General features: G+C 44.7%; 10 non-coding genes across 10 annotated transcripts; 8 read left to right on the top strand and 2 right to left on the bottom strand.

Moving 5' to 3' along the window:
- The first annotated feature begins 1,614 nt into the window (after positions 1 to 1,614).
- On the top strand, positions 1,615 to 1,696 carry trnal-aag (transfer RNA leucine (anticodon AAG)). The gene has a single exon. It is a non-coding gene; the product is annotated as a tRNA-Leu (tRNA).
- Positions 1,697 to 2,335: 639 nt separating this feature from the next.
- trnae-uuc (transfer RNA glutamic acid (anticodon UUC)) lies at positions 2,336 to 2,407 on the top strand. Its single transcript has one exon. It is a non-coding gene; the product is annotated as a tRNA-Glu (tRNA).
- Positions 2,408 to 4,844: 2,437 nt separating this feature from the next.
- Positions 4,845 to 4,916, bottom strand: trnad-guc (transfer RNA aspartic acid (anticodon GUC)). Its single transcript has one exon. It is a non-coding gene; the product is annotated as a tRNA-Asp (tRNA).
- Positions 4,917 to 5,055: 139 nt separating this feature from the next.
- Positions 5,056 to 5,137, top strand: trnal-aag (transfer RNA leucine (anticodon AAG)). Its single transcript has one exon. It is a non-coding gene; the product is annotated as a tRNA-Leu (tRNA).
- Positions 5,138 to 7,247: 2,110 nt separating this feature from the next.
- Positions 7,248 to 7,319, bottom strand: trnad-guc (transfer RNA aspartic acid (anticodon GUC)). Its single transcript has one exon. It is a non-coding gene; the product is annotated as a tRNA-Asp (tRNA).
- A 1,162-nt stretch (positions 7,320 to 8,481) lies between these two features.
- On the top strand, positions 8,482 to 8,553 carry trnae-uuc (transfer RNA glutamic acid (anticodon UUC)). The gene has a single exon. It is a non-coding gene; the product is annotated as a tRNA-Glu (tRNA).
- Positions 8,554 to 10,170: 1,617 nt separating this feature from the next.
- On the top strand, positions 10,171 to 10,252 carry trnal-aag (transfer RNA leucine (anticodon AAG)). Its single transcript has one exon. It is a non-coding gene; the product is annotated as a tRNA-Leu (tRNA).
- A 646-nt stretch (positions 10,253 to 10,898) lies between these two features.
- On the top strand, positions 10,899 to 10,970 carry trnae-uuc (transfer RNA glutamic acid (anticodon UUC)). The gene has a single exon. It is a non-coding gene; the product is annotated as a tRNA-Glu (tRNA).
- Positions 10,971 to 12,586: 1,616 nt separating this feature from the next.
- On the top strand, positions 12,587 to 12,668 carry trnal-aag (transfer RNA leucine (anticodon AAG)). Its single transcript has one exon. It is a non-coding gene; the product is annotated as a tRNA-Leu (tRNA).
- Positions 12,669 to 13,312: 644 nt separating this feature from the next.
- Positions 13,313 to 13,384, top strand: trnae-uuc (transfer RNA glutamic acid (anticodon UUC)). Its single transcript has one exon. It is a non-coding gene; the product is annotated as a tRNA-Glu (tRNA).
- The last annotated feature ends 2,398 nt before the right edge of the window (positions 13,385 to 15,782 follow it).

Below are 15,782 nucleotides of genomic sequence, written 5' to 3' on the forward strand. Positions count from 1 at the left end.
CCGGACCAAGGTTTCGATGTCTGGAGTCTTTGGCGGAATCAAGCCTTCTCCTCTGCCTGGAATGGCCGAGTCTCTTCGACGGCCGTTGACGGACCCGACAGCGTTAAGGGAGACCAGCGAGCCGGAGATGCAAACGGAAAATCTGTAAGTAAATATATGTATATATGTATTGTATACCGCATGTTTTTTTCTTGTAAAATGAGAATCATTTGACTCACCAGACTGCGATTGTGTTAAAACGATCGCGTTAGGATCTTAAGGCAATTCCTCTATGAAACAAAATAATGAATACACATAATATTAAATAATTCGAAGGGTTAAACACACCTTTATAATCATCTTCCAACTTTGTAGGATCGATCAAACAAAGTTCTTCGTCTTTCACTTCGTCGTCATCTGCTGGTAAAAAAAAGAAAAGTATTACAACGTCGTACACGTGCAATGCTTTTAACGTTTAAATGCTTAAATGGAGTTAAACCATTGTCTAATTACGTGGTAAAGCAAAGGTAATGGTGTGTGTGTGTGTGTGTATGTGTATGTGCGTTTGTGCGTGTCCACATCTTCCCACGTAACATTCCCAGCCATCAATACATCGAAGCAGGGTCAAACATATGGTTAACCTTAACCTAATTAGTTCCTCCCAATCGTTTAAATATGTTTTCGTGGGGTCTGGAAGTTGTTTCAAACGATCGTAAACATTTAAACTGTCAAAGGGCTGGTCAGATGCTGATCAGATGACATTCTCAAGCTTCGGTGTGCGACGATCGTAAACATTTAAACTGTCAAATTGCTGGTCAGATGCTGATCAGATGACATTCTCAAGCTTCCTTAAAAACTGACCTCAACCTGAACCCTCCTTTGTTCCCTCTTAACATATCCCTCTCCAGGTCTTGAACCCACCCTCTTCCTGATTAAATCACTCCCTCTTCAGGTCTTAAACCGACCCTCTTCAGGTCTTAAACCCACCCTCTTCCTGGTTAAAACTCCACCCTCTTCCTGGTTAAAACTCCACCCTTTTCCTGGTTAAATCACTCCCTCTTCAGGTCTTAACTCCACCCTCTTCCTGGTTAAAACTCCACCCTCTTCTTGGTTAAACCAATTCCTTTTCAGGTCTTAACTCCATCCTCTTCCTGGTTAAAACTCCACCCTCTTCCTGGTTTAGCCACTCCCACTTCAGGTCTTATCTCCACCCTCTTCCTGGTTAAATCACTCCCTCTCTGGGTCTTAAACCCACCCTCTTCCTGGTTAAGTCACTCCCCCTTCAAGTCTTAAACCCCCCTCTTCCAGGTTAAAACTCCACCCTCTTCCTGGTTAAAACTACACCCTCTTCCTGGTTAAACCACTCCCACCTCAGGTCTTATCTCTACCCTCTTCCAGGGTCAGCCACACCCACTTGACTTTGACCCTTGAACTTGACCTTTGACCTTTGAACTTGACCCCTCATAAATCATTGATTTATGACCCCCCATAAATCATTTTTTGACAGAAGGTGTCCCCTTACATTTTCTAACATCCTTGGCTTTTGCCTGCCACACCGCAACCAAAGTGTTGCCATATCATATTTCTGCTATCTCATAATGCCAACAATTTGATCCTCGGAAAGCTGGGAATAAGGGTAGTGTGGCCGAGCGGTCTAAGGCGCTGGATTAAGGCTCCAGTCTCTCGGGAGGCATGGGTTCAAATCCTGCCACTACCATATTTTGCAGGTAACGCATTTGTATCTTCCCTGACTGAGGCAATAAGACTCTTGGCCTCATTTGGAAAGCTTTGAAAAATAGGGCCCAAATGTTATCTTTGGAGTTTTCCATGCCAGGTATGCAATGAGAAAAAAACACAACCAGCACAGTTTTAAGGCCCACCAGCAGCCTCTGGAAAAGCTAAAAGGTGGACGTGGTTGTGTGTTTATCAACATGTCGTTTGAAGATCACCGCCCCTACTTAAGACATTCAGTCCACTTTTATCTGTTTCTATATTCTGATGACACCGCAGTGATAGGACATATCACTGGCCGGCACAGAGCGACTTACAGGAGGGAGTTAGCCTGTCTGGTGACATTGTGTAGAAACAACAACCTTATCCTCAACACGGACTACACTAAGAAGACATGAGGAAAGAAAGTCTGTTCGTTATTGTTACTATTGTACAATTTTTACACATCCAAGTCCAAATTCATGCAGCAGTTTCCATAGTGTAGTGGTTATCACTTCACTGAGACACAGAAGTTACCCCGGTTCAAAAAATACAATTCACATTTCATGGTACATGAATGCAATGGGTGCTTCACACATTTGTCAAGAAACCATGCAGGAGACAAGTGTCTGAACAAATGATCAGTTCCCTGGTGGTCTAGTGGCTAGGATTCGGCGCTTTCACCGCCGCGGCCCGGGTTCGATTCCCGGTCAGGGAAAGCTAGCCATTCCGTTCTCATAGCAGGCAATTTCTATAAAACTTATGTGACTTCCATGTTTTATGCTCATCATATACAAAGCATTATCGTTGACATTTTCCATAAAGGCAATGTGGACATTGCAACAGTTTGGCCCTAAAAAGGTGCCTGAGATTCCCAGCTTTCCTCTTTCTTGTTCTCTTCGAGTTCCACGGCACGACACCTTTCCAGTTCACCCCACACCCGAGCTGAGTCACTGACGGCATCCAGATCTTGTTGGTTGAATTGCACAGGCAGGAGAGAGCAAACTAACAAATGACATCATCTGCACTCCTCCACACTAACATGCTGTAGAACATCCTCATAGCCTCGTTTGTTCATGGATACCTCGCAACGTTCCGTTTCTCAGATCTTGGGCGATTTAGGCAGGACCAAAACGCCACACTTCTTTGGAGCCGGGCAGAAGAGATTTGTTTAGTTGTGTGAGGCATTTTCCCTGCGGCTTTAGCAGAGGGCCAACCTGTTGCGGTGATGGCTGTCAGTCAGGGCTTTTCGAGGATGGAGAAATTGGCCTTGATTTTAATCTCTTCGTTGCTGGTTCTCGGTCAAACAGACTAAGACGAGGGTCAGTTTCTTGTTTGAACTTTTCCTCTGACGTCAGTTAATACGGAGGATCAATGCCTAACAGCAGATAGAGATTGTAGGTTCTAATTGATTTCAAACACCCAGTTAGAGCCTCCTCGCAGGCAGTGTTTAGGCCAGGATTGATTTCGGCAAGATGACTCAACGTGATTGCAACCTGACATGAGGAACTTTTGGCTGTTTTGATTCATAAGGCGAGTTCAGTTGCTCGGATAGTGGCAGAATATGTTCCCCGGCTGGTATTGTACAGTTTTTTAGGATGCTGTTTCCAAATCCAACCTTAGCTTTAACTTTCTCAATATGGTATTTGAAGGTGACCAACATAGACTGTCTGTGGTTGTATTCAAGCTGTTTTCCGTACCATCTGACTTTAGGCTAACCATTGGTGTATGTGTATATGTGTAATTAAACTGTTGTCAGTGTTTGCTCATCGGTGGTTAGATGTGTTGTAGTAAATAAGACCATATAGGGCTTCGCCTAAGGACTTTTTTAATTCTACCAAGGTTGATTTTTCTAATGCTATTTTTTTTTTCCAAGATGGCGCTGCTTTTTTCCAAGATGGCGCTGCTGTAGTGGCTGCTGTAGGCAGGAGCTCTGTGCTCTTGTGTCATCCTTTTGTGTTTCCCTCTTGTTTTCATGTCTTATTATATTTTTTTGCCTTTTGGTCCGGGACCCTTTGGGACTGTGTGACAAGGGGTGGCACTTTCGTGACCTCTGTGGTGCTTTTTTCGTGGACTTCTGGATCTGCCTCCCGGGAGCCTTTTGGCTATGGAGACCAGCTGCTGGGTGTCTGCTACACCAGAGTATGTTTGGATGTACTGGAGGAGATGCGGATGAAGGGACAGGGCTGCGGAGCTAGCACTGAGCACTGGGACGGAGAGGTTTCGCGGTGTCTTGACTGGGTGAGCAGGTGTCGGACACCTCGGTCACCTTGGACGTATCCTCGCTCATCCATTCGGACTGGACACTGGCCGAGAGTGGAGTCGGCTGTCTTGGTTGCTTTGTTGGGTCTGCTTCTGTCTCTGACCATGCTTCCTCCTCCCCAGCAGACGATGGCGTGGAACAACGCAGATGCCACCACAGTGGATATGTTTATTTTACTTTTTATTCATAGCTGTATGTAGATGTGTCTGGTTGTATCTGCTGCTTTAATGTCTTTAATGTCCTCTGTGTTCTTTGATGTTTGATGTTTCCCTCTTACACACATGGAAGAGGGATGTGTACCATGGTTATGAGTTGTTTTTTTATTTTTTTAATTTATTTGTTTTTTTCCCTTGGCCTCAGTCTGCACCTCCTCTCCAGGGCCCAGGCAAAGACCGATTTTTTAAATTTTATTTTAATCTTCTATTTTTTTCTCCCCCCTCCCCCCCTTTGTTTACCTTTATCTCATCTTTTTTGTAAGGGGCGCTGGAAGCCGGCAGACCCGTCAGCGATCCTGTTCTGTCTCCCTGTAATGTTTGTCTAAACTTGAATGGGATTGTGCTGAAAATTTAAATTTTCCTGAAGGAACTCTCCTGGCGGAATAAATAAAGTACTATCTAATCTCTATCTAATGTCGAGGTCATCAGCTGCTGCATCCCTGACCTTTTACTTGACGCATTGACTCTGACAAACGATTTTCCCTTTTTGAAGACTTGCTTTTGCGTCCAAATTTAGAAGGGTGGAACAAACATTAGTAAAATACTGTGTTTGATTTCTATAGGGCTGTTCAGCAACACCGAGTCCACACATCACAACATTCGGAGAAGGATACTTTGGTCACTTCTCAAATTTCAACAAGATGGTAGTTGAAGAAAACTAGAGGTACCTGAACCATCTCCCCGTCAGGGAATCGAACCCTGGTCTTCCGCGTGACAGGCGGAGATACTGTCCACTATACTAACGAGGACTGTATGACATGGTGTTTTCCAGGGGACAAGCAAACATCCTTGGCTTTTGCCTGCCACACCGCAACCAAAGTGTTGCCATGTCATATTTCTGCTATCTCATAATGCCGACAATTTGATCCTCGGGAAGCAGGGAATAAGGGTAGTGTGGCCGAGCGGTCTAAGGCGCTGGATTAAGGCTCCAGTCTCTCGGGTGGCGTGGGTTCAAATCCCACCACTGCCAACTTTTGCTGGTAACGCATTTGTATCTTCACTGACTGAGGCAATAAGACTCTTGGCCTCATTTGGAAAGCTTTCAAAAATAGGGCCCAAAAATTAGCTTTGGAGTTTTCCATGCCAGGTATGCAATGAGAAAAAAACACAACCAGCACAGTTTTAAGGCCCGCCAGCAGCCTCTGGAAAAGCTAAAAGGTGGACGTGGTTGTGTGTTTATCAACATGTTGTTTGAAGATCACCGCCCCTACTTAAGACATTCAGTCCACTTTTATCTGTTTCTGTATTCTGATGACACCGCAGTGATAGGATGTATCAGTGGCCGGCACAGAGCGACTTACAGGAGAGAGTTAGCCTGTCTGGTGACATTGTGTAGAAACAACAACCTTATCCTCAACACGGACTACACTAAGAAGACGTGAGGAAAGAAAGTCTGTTACTATTGTACAATTTTTACACATCCAAGTCCAAATTCATGCAGCAGTTTCCATAGTGTAGTGGTTATCACTTCACTGAGACACAGAAGTTACCCCGGTTCAAAAAATACAATTCACATTTCTGACATGGTACATGAATGCAACGGGTGCTTCACACATTTGTCAAGAAACCATGCATGAGACAAGTGTCTGAAAAAAAAAGGATTAGTTCCCTGGTGGTCTAGTGGCTAGGATTCGACGCTTTCCCCGCCGCGGCCCGGGCTCGATTCCCGGTCAGGGAAAGCTATCCATTCCGTTCTCATAGCAGGCAATTTCTATAAAACTTATGTGACTTCCATGTTTTATGCTCATGATATACAAAGCATTATGGTTGACATTTTCCATAAAGGCAATGTGGACATTGCTCCAATTTGGCCAAAAAAAGGTGCCTGAGATTCCCAGCTTTCCTCTTTCTTGTTCTCTTCGAGTTCCACGGCACGACACCTTTCCAGTTCACCCCACACCCGAGCCGAGTCATTGACGGCATCCAGATCTTGTTGGTTGAATTGCACAGGCAGGAGAGAGCAGACTAACAAATGACAGATCATCTGCACTCCTCCACACTAACATGCTGTAGAACATCCTCATAGCCTCGTTTGTTCATGGATACCTTGCAAAGTTCCGTTTCTCAGATCTTGGGCGATTTAGGCAGGACCAAAACGCCACACTCCTTTGGAGCCGGGCAGAAGAGATTTGTTTAGTTGTGGGAGGCATTTTCCCTGCAGCTTTAGCAGAGGGCCAACCTGTTGCGGTGATGGCTGTCAGTCGGGGCTTGTCCAGGATGGAGGAAATTTGCCTGGATTTTAATCTCTTCGTTGCAGGTTCTCGGTCAGAGCGAGACGAGGGTCAGTTTCTTGTTTGAACTTTTCCTCTGACGTCAGTTAATACGGAGGATCAATGCCTAACAGCAGATAGAGATTGTAGGTTCTAATTGATTTCAAACACCCAGTTAGAGCCTCGCAGGCAGTGTTCAGGCCAGGATTGATTTCGGCAAGATGACTCAACGTGATTGCAACATGACATGAGGCACTTTTGGCTGTTTTGATTCATAAGGCGAGTTCAGTTGCTCGGATAGTAGCAGAATATGTTCCCCGGCTGGTATTGTACAGTTTTCTAGGATGCTGTTTCCAAATCCAACCTTAGCTTTAACTTTCTCAATATGATATTTGAAGGTGACCAACATAGACTTTCTGTGGTTGTATTCAAGCTGTTTTCCGTACCATCTGACTTTAGGCTAACCATTGGTGTATGTGTATATGTGTAATTAAACTGTTGTCAGTGCTTGCTCATCGGTGGTTAGATGTGTTGTGGTAAATAAGACCATATAGGGCTTCGCCTAAGGACTTTTCTAATTCTACCAAGGTTGATTTTTCTAATGCTATGTCGAGGTCGTCAGCTGCTGCATCCCTAACCTTTTATTTGACGCATTGACTCTGACAAACGATTTTCCCTTTTTGAAAACTTGCTTTTGCGTCCTAATTTAGAAGGGTGGAACAAACATTAGTAAAATACTGTGTTTCATTTATATAGGGCTGTGCAGCAACGCCGAGTCCACACATCACAACATTCGGAGAATGATACTTTGGTCACTTCTCAAAATTCAACAAGATTGTAATTGAAGAAACTTAGAGCTACCTGAATCATCTCCCCGTCAGGGAATCGAACCCTGGTCTTCCGCGTGACAGGCGGAGATACTGTCCACTATACTAACGAGGACTGTATAACATGGTGTTTTCCAGGGGACAAGCAAACATCCTTGGCTTTTGCCTGCCACACCGCAACCAAAGTGTTGCCATGTCATATTTCTGCTATCTCATAATGCCGACAATTTGGTCCTAAGAAAGCTGGGAATAAGGGTAGTGTGGCCGAGCGGTCTAAGGCGCTTGCTTAAGGCTCCAGTCTCTCGGGAAGCGTGGGTTCAAATCCCACCACTGCCATCTTTTGCTGGTAACGCATTTGTATCTTCCCTGACTGAGGCAATAAGACTCTTGGCCTCATTTGGAAAGCTTTCAAAAATAGGGCCCAAACGTTAGCTTTGGAGTTTTCCATGCCAGGTATGCAATAAGAAAAAAACACAACCAGCACAGTTTTAAGGCCCGCCAGCAGCCTCTGGAAAAGCTAAAAGGTGGACGTGGTTGTGTGTTTATCAACATGTCGTTTGAAGATCACCGCCCCTACTTAAGACATTCAGTCCACTTTTATCTGTTTCTATATTCTGATGACACCGCAGTGATAGGATGTATCAGTGGCCGGCACAGAGCGACTTACAGGAGGGAGTTAGCCTGTCTGGTGACATTGTGTAGAAACAACAACCTTATCCTCAACACGGACTACACTAAGAAGACATGAGGAAAGAAAGTCTGTTCGTTATTGTTACTATTGTACAATTTTTACACATCCAAGTCCAAATTCATGCAGCAGTTTCCATAGTGTAGTGGTTATCACTTCACTGAGACACAGAAGTTACCCCGGTTCAAAAAATACAATTCACATTTGGGACATTTGGACGGTGTGGCGCAGTGGCTGAGTGGCCGTGCGCAACCCGAGGGTCACTGGTTCAAATCCCACCTACAACCAACCTCGTCACGTCCGTTGTGTGCTGAGCAAGACACTTCACCCTTGCTCCTGATGGGTGCTGGTTGGCGCCTTGCATGGCAGCTCCCTCCATCAGTGTGTGAATGTGTGTGTGAATGGGTAAATGTGGAAGTAGTGTCAAAGTGCTTTGAGTACCTTGAAGGTAGAAAAGCGCTTTACAAGTACAACCCATTTATTTATTTACTATTTATTACATTTCTGACATGGTACATGAATGCAATGGGTGCTTCACACATTTGTCAAGAAACCATGCAGGAGAAAAGTGTCTGAGAAAATGATCAGTTCCCTGGTGGTCTAGTGGCTAGGATTCGGCGCTTTCACCGCCGCGTCCCGGTTTCGATTCCCGGTCAGGGAAAGCTATCCATTCCGTTCTCATAGCAGGCAATTTCTATAAAACTTATGTGACTTCCATGTTTTATGCTCATGATATACAAAGCATTATCGTTGACATTTTCCATAAAGGCAATGTGGACATTGCTCCAATTTGGCCAAAAAAAGGTGCCTGAAATTCCCAGCTTTCCTCTTTCTTGTTCTCTTCGAGTTCCACGGCACAACACCTTTCCAGTTCACCCCACACCCGAGCAGAGTCACTGACGGCATCCAGATCTTGTTGGTTGAATTGCACAGGCAGGAGAGAGCAGACTAACAAATGACACATCATCTGCACTCCTCCACACTAACATGCTGTAGAACATCCTCATAGCCTCGTTTGTTCACGGATACCTTGCAACGTTCCGTTTCTCAGATCTTGGGCGATTTAGGCAGGACCAAAACGCCACACATCTATGGAGCCGGGCAGAAGAGATTTGTTTAGTTGTGTGAGGCATTTTCCCTGCGGCTTTAGCAGAGGGCCAACCTGTTGCGGTGATGGCTGTCAGTCAGGGCTTGTCCAGGATGGAGGAAATTTGCCTTGATTTTAATCTCTTCGTTGCAGGTTCTCGGTCAAACAGAGCGAGACGAGGGTCAGTTTCTTGTTTGAACTTTTCCTCTGACGTCAGATAATACGGAGGATCAATGCCTAACAGCAGATAGAGATTGTAGGTTCTAATTGATTTCAAACACCCAGTTAGAGCCTCGCAGGCAGTGTTTAGGCCAGGATTGATTTCGGCAAGATGACTCAACGTGATTGCAACATGACATGAGGCACTTTTGGCTGTTTTGATTCATAAGGCGAGTTCAGTTGCTCGGATAGTGGCAGAATATGTTCCCCGGCTGGTATTGTACAGTTTTTTAGGATGCTGTTTCAGAATCCAACCTTGGCTTTAACTTTCTCAATATGATATTTGAAGGTGACCAACATAGACTGTCTGTGATGGTATTCAAGCTGTTTTCCGTACCATCTGACTTTAGGCTAACCATTGGTGTATGTGCATATGTGTAATTAAACTGTTGTCAGTGTTTGCTCATCGGTGGTTAGATGTGTTGTAGTAAATAAGACCATATAGGGCTTCGCCTAAGCACTTTTCTAATTCTACCAAGGTTGATTTTTCTAATGCTATGTCGAGGTCGTCAGCTGCTGCATCCCTAACCTTTTATTTGACGCATTGACTCTGACAAACGATTTTCCCTTTTTGAAGACTTGCTTTTGCGTCCTAATTTAGAAGGGTGGAACAAACATTAGTAAAATACTGTGTTTGATTTCTATAGGGCTGTGCAGCAACGCCGAGTCCACACATCACAACATTCGGAGAATGATACTTTGGTCACTTCTCAAATTTCAACAAGATGGTAATTGAAGAAAATTAGAGGTACCTGAACCATCTCCCCGTCAGGGAATGGAACCCTGGTCTTCCGCGTGACAGGCGGAGATACTGTCCACTATACTAACGAGGACGGCGTAATCTGATGTTTTCCAGGGGACAAGCAGACATCCTTGGCTTTTGCCTGCCACACCGCAACCAAAGTGTTTGCATGTCATATTTCTGCTATCTCATAATGCCGACAATTTGATCCTCGGAAAGCTGGGAATAAGGGTAGTGTGGCCGAGCGGTCTAAGGCGCTGGATTAAGGCTCCAGTCTCTCGGGAGGCGTGGGTTCAAATCCCACCACTGCCATCTTTTGCTGGTAACGCATTTGTATCTTCCCACACTGAGGCAATAAGACTCTTGGCCTCATTTGGAAAGCTTTCAAAAATAGGGCCTAAACGTTAGCTTTGGAGTTTTCCATGCCAGGTATGCAATGAGAAAAAAAACACACAACCAGCACAGTTTTAAGGCCCGCCAGCAGCCTCTGGAAAAGCTAAAAGGTGGACGTGGTTGTGTGTTTATCAACATGTCGTTTGAAGATTACCGCCCCTACTTAAGACATTCAGTCCACTTTTATCTGTTTCTGTATTCTGATGACACCGCAGTGATAGGATGTATCAGTGGCCGGCACAGAGCGACTTACAGGAGGGAGTTAGCCTGTCTGGTGACATTTTGTAGAAACAACAACCTTATCCTCAACACGGACTACACTAAGAAGACATGAGGAAAGAAAGCCTGTTCGTTATTGTTACTATTGTACAATTTTTACACATCCAAGTCCAAATTCATGCAGCAGTTTCCATAGTGTAGTGGTTATCACTTCACTGAGACACAGAAGTTACCCCGGTTCAAAAAATACAATTCACATTTCTGACATGGTACATGAATGCAACGGGTGTTTCACACATTTGTCAAGAAACCATGAAGGAGACAAGTGTCTGAAGAAATGATCTGTTCCCTGGTGGTCTAGTGGCTCGGATTCGGCGCTTTCACCGCCGCGGCCCGGGTTCGATTCCCGGTCAGGGAAAGCTATGTATTCCGTTCTCATAGCAGGCAATTTCTATAAAACTTATGTGACTTCCATGTTTTATGCTCATGATATACAAAGCATTATCGTTGACATTTTCCATAAAAGCAATGTGGACATTGCTCCAATTTGGCCAAAAAAAGGTTCCTGAGATTCCCAGCTTTCCTCTTTGTTGTTCTCTTCGAGTTCCACGGCACGACACCTTTCCAGTTCACCCCACACCCGAGCCGAGTCACTGACGGCATCCAGATCTTGTTGGTTGAATTGCACAGGCAGGAGAGAGCAGACTAACAAATGACACATCATCTGCACTCCTCCACACTAACATGCTGTAGAACATCCTCATAGCCTCATTTGTTCATGGATACCTTGCAACGTTCCGTTTCTCAGATCTTGGGCGATTTTGGCAGGACCCAAACGCCACACTTCTTTGGAGCCGGGCAGAAGAGATTTGTTTAGTTGTGTGAGGCATTTTCCCTGCGGCTTTAGCAGAGGGCCAACCTGTTGCGGTGATGGCTGTCAGTCAGGGCTTGTCCAGGATGGAGGAAATTTGCCTTGATTTTAATCTCTTCGTTGAGGGTTCTCGGTCAAACAGAGGGAGACGAGGGTCAGTTTCTTGTTTGAACTTTCCTCTGACGTCAGATAATACGGAGGATCAATGCCTAACAGCAGATAGAGATTGTAGGTTCTAATTGATTTCAAACACCCAGTTAGAGCCTCGCAGGCAGTGTTTAGGCCAGGATTGATTTCGGCAAGATGACTCAACGTGATTGCAACCTGACATGAGGCACTTTTGGCTGTTTTGATTCATAAGGCGAGTTCAGTTGCTCGGATAGTGGCAGAATATGTTCCCCGGCTGGTATTGTACAGTTTTTTAGGATGCTGTTTCCAAATCCAACCTTAGCTTTAACTTTCTCAATATGATATTTGAAGGTGACCAACATAGACTGTCTGTGGTTGTATTCAAGCTGTTTTCCGTACCATCTGACTTTAGGCTAACCATTGGTGTATGTGTATATGTGTAATTAAACTGTTGTCAGTGTTTGTTCATCGGTGGTTAGATGTGTTGTAGTAAATAAGACCATATAGGGCTTCGCCTAAGGACTTTTCTAATTCTACCAAGGTTGATTTTTCTAATGCTATGTCGAGGTCGTCAGCTGCTGCATCCCTAACCTTTTATTTGACGTATTGACTCTGACAAACGATTTTCCCTTTTTGAAGACTTGCTTTTGCGTCCTAATTTAGAAGGGTGGAACAAACATTAGTAAAATACTGTGTTTGATTTCTATAGGGCTGTGCAGCAACGCCGAGTCCACACATCACAACATTCGGAGAATGATACTTTGGTCACTTCTCAAATTTCAACAAGATTGTAATTGAAGAAAATTAGAGGTACCTGAACCATCTCACCGTCAGGGAATCGAACCCTGGTCTTCCGCGTGACAGGCAGAGATACTGTCCACTATACTAACAAGGACTGCGTGACCAAGTGTTTTCCAGGGGACAAGCAAACATCCTTGGCTTTTGCCTGCCACACCGCAACCAAAGTGTTGCCATGTCATATGTCTGCTATCTCATAATGCCGACAATTTGATCCTCGGAGAGCTGGGAGTAAGGGTAGTGTGGCCGAGCGGTCTAAGGCGCTGGATTAAGGCTCCAGTCTCTCGGGAGGCGTGGGTTCAAATCCCACCACTGCCACCTTTTGCTGGTAACGCATTTGTATCTTCCCTGACTGAGGCAATAAGACTCTTGGCCTCATTTGGAAAGCTTTCAAAAATAGGGCCCAAACGTTAGCTTTGGTGTTTTTCATGCCAGGTATGCAATTAGAAAAAAACACAACCAACACAGTTTTAAGGCCCGCCAGCAGCCTCTGGAAAAGCTAAAAGGTGGACGTGGTTGTGTGTTTATCAACATGTCGTTTGAAGATCACCGCCCCTACTTAAGACATTCAGTCCACTTTTATCTGTTTCTATATTCTGATGACACCGCAGTGATAGGATGTATCAGTGGCCGGCACAGAGCAACTTACAGGAGGGAGTTAGCCTGTCTGGTGACATTGTGTAGAAACAACGACCTTATCCTCAACACGGACTATACTAAGAAGACATGAGGAAAGAAAGTCTGTTCGTTATTGTTACTATTGTACAATTTTATACACATCCAAGTCCAAATTCATGCAGCAGTTTCCATAGTGTAGTGGTTATCACTTCACTGAGACACAGAAGTTACCCCGGTTCAAAAAATACAATTCAAATTTCTGACATGGTACATGAATGCAATGGGTGCTTCACACATTTGTCAAGAAACCATGCAGGAGACAAGTGTGTGCACAAATGATCAGTTCCCTGGTGGTCTAGTGGCTAGGATTCGGCGCTTTCACCGCCGCGGCCCGGGTTCGATTCCCGGTCAGGGAAAGCTATCCATTCCGTTCTCATAGCAGGCAGTTTCTATAAAACTTATGTGACTTCCATGTTTTATGCTCATGATATACAAAGCATTATTGTTGACATTTTCCATAAAGGCAATGTGGACATTGCTCCAATTTGGCCAAAAAAAGGTGCCTGAGATTCCCAGCTTTCCTCTTTCTTGTTCTCTTCGAGTTCCACGGCACGACACCTTTCCAGTTCACCCCACACCCGAGCCGAGTCACTGACAGCATCCAGATCTTGTTGGTTGAATTGCACAGGCAGGAGAGAGCAGACTAACAAATGACACATCATCTGCACTCCTCCACACTAACATGCTGTAGAACATCCTCATAGCCTCATTTGTTCACGGATACCTTGCAACGTTCCGTTTCTCAGATCTTGGGCGATTTTGGCAGGACCCAAACGCCACACTTCTTTGGAGCCGGGCAGAAGAGATTTGTTTAGTTGTGTGAGGCATTTTCCCTGCGGCTTTAGCAGAGGGCCAACCTGTTGCGGTGATGGCTGTCAGTCAGGGCTTGTCCAGGATGGAGGAAATTTGCCTTGATTTTAATCTCTTCGTTGCAGGTTCTCGGTCAAACAGAGCGAGACGAGGGTCAGTTTCTTGTTTGAACTTTTCCTCTGACGTCAGATAATACGGAGGATCAATGCCTAACAGCAGATAGAGATTGTAGGTTCTAATTGATTTCAAACACCCAGTTAGAGCCTCGCAGGCAGTGTTTAGGCCAGGATTGATTTCGGCAAGATGACTCAACGTGATTGCAACATGACATGAGGCACTTTTGGCTGTTTTGATTCATAAGGCGAGTTCAGTTGCTCGGATAGTGGCAGAATATGTTCCCCGGCTGGTATTATACAGTTTTTTAGGATGCTGTTTCCAAATCCAACCTTAGCTTTAACTTTCTCAATATGATATTTGAAGGTGACCAACATAGACTGTCTGTGGTTGTATTCAAGCTGTTTTCCGTACCATCTGACTTTAGGCTAACCATTGGTGTATGTGTATATGTGTAATTAAACTGTTGTCAGTGTTTGCTCATCGGTGGTTAGATGTGTTATAGTAAATAAGACCATATAGGGCTTCGCCTAAGGACTTTTCTAATTCTACCAAGGTTGATTTTTCTAATGCTATGTCAAGGTCGTCAGCTGCTGCATCCCTAACCTTTTATTTGACGTATTGACTCTGACAAACGATTTTCCCTTTTTGAAGACTTGCTTTTGCGTCCTAATTTAGAAGGGTGGAACAAACATTAGTAAAATACTGTGTTTGATTTCTATAGGGCTGTGCAGCAACGCCGAGTCCACACATCACAACATTCGGAGAATGATACTTTGGTCACTTCTCAAATTTCAACAAGATGGTAATTGAAGAAAATTAGAGGTGCCTGAACCATCTCCCCGTCAGGGAATCAAACCCTGGTCTTCCGCGTGACAGGCGGAGATACTGTCCACTATACTAACGAGGACTGCGTAACATGGTGTTTTCCAGGGGACAAGCAAACATCCTTGGCTTTTGCCTGCCACACCGCAACCAAAGTGTTGCCATGTCATATTTCTGCTATCTCATAATGCCGCCAATTTGATCCACGGAAAGCTGGGAATAAGGGTAGTGTGGCCGAGCTGTCTAAGGCGCTGGATTAAGGCTCCAGTCTCTCTGGAGGCGTGGGTTGACACCTTCTGTCAAAAAAAGATTTATGGGGGGGTCATAAATCAATGATTTATGAGGGGTCATAAATCAACGATTTATGAGGGGTCAAGTTCAAAGGTCGAGGTCAAAGGTCAAGTTCAAGGGTCAAAGGTCAAGATCAATTGGGTGTGGCTTACCCCGGAAGAGGGTGGAATTTTAACGTGGGAGAGGGCAGAGTTAAGACCTGAAGTGGTAGTGGTTTAACCATGAAGAGGGTGGAGTTTTAACCAGGAAGAGGGTGTAGTTAAGACCTGAATAGGGAGTTATTTAACCAGGAAAATGGTGGAGTTTTAACCAGGAAGAGGTGGGTTTTAGACCCGAAGAGGGGGCGATTTAACCACGAAAAGGGTGGAGTTTTAGCCAGGAAGAGGGTGGAGTTTTAACCAGGAAGAGGGTGGGTTTAAGACCTGAAGAGGGTGGGTTTAAGACCTGAAGAGGGAGTGATTTAACCAGGAAGAGGGTGGGTTTAAGACCTGGAGAGGGATTGGTTAAGAGGGAACAAAGGAGGGTTCAGGTTGAGGTCAGGTTTTAAGGAAGCTTGAGAATGTCATCTGATCAGCATCTGACCAGCCATTTGACAGTTTAAATGTTTACGATCGTTTGAAACAACTTCCAGACCTCACGAAAACATATTTAAACAATTGGGAGGAACTAATTAGGTTAAGGTTAACCATATGTTTGACCCTGCTTCGATGTATT

This window comes from Nerophis ophidion, linkage group LG02 (assembly GCF_033978795.1).
Source record: "Nerophis ophidion isolate RoL-2023_Sa linkage group LG02, RoL_Noph_v1.0, whole genome shotgun sequence".
Taxonomy (NCBI): domain Eukaryota; kingdom Metazoa; phylum Chordata; class Actinopteri; order Syngnathiformes; family Syngnathidae; genus Nerophis; species Nerophis ophidion.